At 29.8% G+C, this 4,678-nt stretch overlaps 1 protein-coding gene across 1 annotated transcript in view; it reads left to right on the top strand.

Moving 5' to 3' along the window:
• LOC122628583 (fatty acid synthase-like) overlaps window positions 1-4,678 on the top strand; it is an 11,777-nt gene that overhangs the window by 6,447 nt on the left and 652 nt on the right. The window lies entirely within an intron of this gene.

Here is a 4,678-nt window from a genome sequence, read left to right as displayed (position 1 = left end):
TCCGTCAAACGTAAAATTCTTCGTTTTCTCATCACCCGATTTGAACGATGATTGCTCAAGAGACTCTATCGTGGAGAGAATATGTAAAAAAAGAACGGAGTGTGGTCTCCATGGATTGTTTATGTTATTGACTAATTCGATCGAAATTAAACGTTCAAAGTCTCAATTTATGAATACATTCTACACAGGAATTTCGCTGTTTCTGCAACAGCTGAATACTTTTCTTACCGCAAATATTTCTTTAATTGATGTACACTTTAGAAATACTACAAAACATTCCATTGACGATAATGAGTCAAATATCATTGTCGTTGAAGCTGAAAATAATGTAATTAATTTTATCATTATATATTATCATTCTATTAGTTTTATAGAAATTTTTCTTATATTATCGGTGATTTTTTTTGTATTTTACAGCAAGAATTTATCGAAAAGGATCGACAAGAGGAAGAAGTACATCGAAAAATGTTCGAAAAATATTTGTATAGTTTAAATTATGTAACTTTTTAAAATTTTTGTTTTTCAGATAATTTTTGTATTGAAATGATCTAGAACTTGCAATTTAGCTATTGTTTTATATGAAAAATATATATATACACACACATATATATATATATTTATTTAATATACATACATTTTTCTCAATGAATCACCAAAATTCGAAGCTCGTAAACAAATATATTACTTTATTGATAGTTGTGGACTAAATATTTGTCGTGTTATACTACGTTCCAAGAAAAAAGGTTTATCGGTAAAAATTATGTTGTTTCAATTTGCATCATTTCCTTGACTCATATATGTGAATTATAAAAAAAAAAATTGTTATATAACATTATGACTTTTCCACTTGAACTCTTATACGTTTGAAAAGCAAAATGCAAAATTATGCTTAGTAAACTGATGTATTTTACAAATTTTAATCATCGGTATATATATATATATATAGATTTAAAAAGGCTAGGGAATATCATGAATAATATTTCCTAAAAAAATAAATGAATAGAGAACATTCGTTGGTGTTAGATTTGAAATCGGATAGACATAAGTTTTTACATAATTTCGAAATAGTCTGTAATATCGTAATACCATTAGTCGTTTATTTGAAACTTATTTTAAGTATTTATTTAGATTTGACAAAAAATTTTGCCATGTATTACTAAAAATATTTAACAATGGTAATTTGACATTACTCATTGTGGTGTTCAAAGGTAATCATATTCTTTTATTTTTTATGCGTCATAACAGAATATGATACGTGGAAATGAGTACGTAGAATTTCATACTTTTATCGTCGAACTGTCTTCATGTTCCAATGGTACACTTATATGGAATAAAAATTGGAGATTATTATTAAAAGGATTGTTTCAAGTAAATATTTTCAATAGAACTAGTATACAGATTTCTATGCCAGGTATGATATAAAAGATCGTAATCGATATGGGACAATTCATAGAAGATATAAAAATACAAAATGAACAGTAAGTCGTCCAAAATTTTGTCTATAGTTTTTTATATTTTGGGGAGATATATATGCATTAAGGATTATTTTTTATTTTTTTTTTGTTTTTTTAACACTTTTGATAAAATTTAGCAAATTTATCAATGTAATAATTTACTCAAGAATTGCTGTGGGTGATATTAAATTTGAGGAAGTAGCATCAATAAACGTAAGTTTAAAAATAAGAAGTTCGATTTATTCCAAATACAGACGAAACAAAAACGATTGATACTTGTTACGTAGTACTAGGATTAGTTTCTAATAATATTTTAAAAAATACTATAAAGAAGATAATAGTTAATTCAAGAGTTATAACACGATTAAAATAACATTTTAAGATATATTAAAAATGTCGGATAGCTTTGAAATAAAATATTTTATTAGAAAGAATCTTAAACATACGTTTAACGAAAATTTTAATTTGATGATCATCGATAGCACTTATTTTAACGATATAAAAATTTATTAAATTGGATATATTTGACCATGTCGTTCAAAATAAGACGCAATATATATAATCATTTACATTTTGCATATTTTCTGTGTCATTATGAAGAAGTCATGTCATTAATATGGATATGAAAGTATAAGAAATTGAATGACATTCAATAAATGAATGCATCATGAATGTTAATAAATCCCAAAGTCTTATGAGTTTCTTGTTTCTTACTGTTTTATATAAATATATTATGCGAGAATAAAAATTAACTCACTCCCACTCACTGAGTGAAAAAGTTGAAGAAACTATAAAAAGTTAATCTGCAGCTGTTCATTAGTACATAGCTAACACTTGTGTTATTTAGTTCGTATTAATACCTTGATTATCTTTCATATTTTGATACAGATTATAAAACTCAGAAATAATAATGGCTATCGAAAACTTGGACGACGATGCAATAGTCATTTCTGGAATATCTGGGAGATTTCCTAAAAGCGAAAATATAAATGAATTGAAAGAAAATCTTCTGAGAGGTGTAGATTGTGTCACCGCAGATCACACAAGATGGAATATAAGTAAACACACATGAAATCAATTCTAGTTTAAAAATCTATTCAATTTCAGAAAAATTTCTTTTATGAGTCTAATAAATTAATTTTGTCAGATAATAAAAATATTCCATCGCGTATTGGGACGATATCACATATAACGAAGTTAGACAATGTTTTCTTCGGCGTCAATACGAAACTCGTTAAGCATATGGAACCAACAAGCAGGATTATTATGGAAGCTACGTACGAGGCGGTCTGTGATGCTGGAATAAATCCTGCAGAGATACGAAATACGAATACTGCTGTTTTTGGAACATTGACCTTAAGCGAATCAGATAAAACTCTCTTTTACGAGAAATTGGAAGTAAGTAAATACATTCTGAAGATTTCATCTTCATGTAGAAGTCCTCGGTGAATAATACGTTCTTTTTTTTTTTTTTTTTTTTGTAAACGTAGCAAAATGGACAAAATCTACTAGGATGTTGTCGTGCTATGGTATCAAATCGGATCTCATTCATTCTGGGACTAACAGGCACAAGCTGTACTCTCGATTCTGCTTGCACATCAAGCGCATTGGCTATTGCTAAAGCGTGCGAAACCATAAAGAGTGGACTTTGCGATAACGCAATCGTTGATTCGGGAATCTTAGCATTGCACCCACAAACATCTTACCATATGTATGAATTAGGTAAAACAAAATAAGTACGATAAGAAAGTGTACTTGTTTAGCAAGAATAATGAAATTTGTATGTATATTTTTATCTTTTAATTATCCATCGAAATTTCATAAAATTTGGAATACAAAAGACTTTTCCATTGTAGAAATAAGAACGTAAATTATTTTGATTGTTAGGTTTGTTGTCAGCCGATGGCGTGAATAGATCTTTTGACGCAAAAGCTTCTGGATTCTCGCGAAGCGAATCGATAGGTATTTTTTTCCTTCAGAAAGCTAAAGATGCAAAGCGAATTTATGTTGAAGTTTTTAATGCAATAACAATGAACGGTGCATCATATATAAGAAGCAATTGCATATTTCCGAAGAGTGAATTCCAAGCGAAAATTATGAAGCAAACATTGAAACAGTGCGGTTTAAAGCCTAGCGATATAAATTACATTGAGGCTGATGGTACGGCGATCAAAGAGGTAGATCGCGAAGAATTAAAGGCGATAGATCTTGTTTATGGTCAAGATCGAACTCCTTCTAATCCTCTCCTAATCGGTTCGATCAAGTCGAACATTGGTCATACATATGGTAATAATACAATAAATTCGATCATCAAGGTAATTCATCTGGAAAAACTTGAAATATCTATATAAATTTATCTAGAATAATTATCGATTAATTTCACTTCACTTTTTTTAGGTAATCATTGCTATGGAGACAGGAGTTATACCTCCGAATCTTCATTACGACGAACCTCCGGAGGATGCTAAATGTCTTCACGATGGACGCGTAAAAGTTGTCACAAAACCGACACCTTGGACGGACGATTACGCTGCCGTGAACACTTGTTCAATCGGAGGTTCCTTTGCTCACGTTATCTTAAAACGTTATTCGAAAGAAAAAAAGAAGAGAGAGCTTTCACCAAATAACATGCCACGACTTTTTGTAGCTTCTGGTCGCTCGGAGAAAATGATTTCATTGATCTTTGACGCTGTAAGTTCTAACATTAGAATCAAGTTAATCAAACGGGAACGTCATAATTTATATCTATTTTAAATTTAGTTGAAGAAAAACCGTGGAGACGATGAACTGGGTCAGTTAATCTACGACATAAATTCTATACCAATAAATAATAGTCTGTTCTGTGGGTATACGATATTTTCAGAAGTTGAAAAAAAAGAACGAGGAAAAGAGATTGAAGAAATAACATCTGTTTTAAACGAATCTCGTGATATTTGGTTCATTTTCTCCGGAATGGGTTCGCAATGGAGTGGCATAGGTAGGAATTATTTAAATTAATTCAAAAAATAATTTATATTTTCTAAATGATACATTTGTGAACTTCTCTGTAGGTAAATCTTTAATGAAGATACCAATCTTCGCAGAAGCAATACAAAAATGCGATACAGTTTTGAAACCTCGAGGATATGATATTGTGAAAATTTTATGTGACGAAGATCCAACGATATACCATAATATTATAAATTGTTTTCTGGGAATAGCGGCTGTCCAAGTAATTCATTGTC

Source organism: Vespula pensylvanica, chromosome 4, assembly GCF_014466175.1.
Source record: "Vespula pensylvanica isolate Volc-1 chromosome 4, ASM1446617v1, whole genome shotgun sequence".
NCBI lineage: Eukaryota > Metazoa > Arthropoda > Insecta > Hymenoptera > Vespidae > Vespula > Vespula pensylvanica.
Note: the sequence above shows the minus strand (reverse complement) of the source record. Positions and strands in the feature narration are given on the sequence as shown.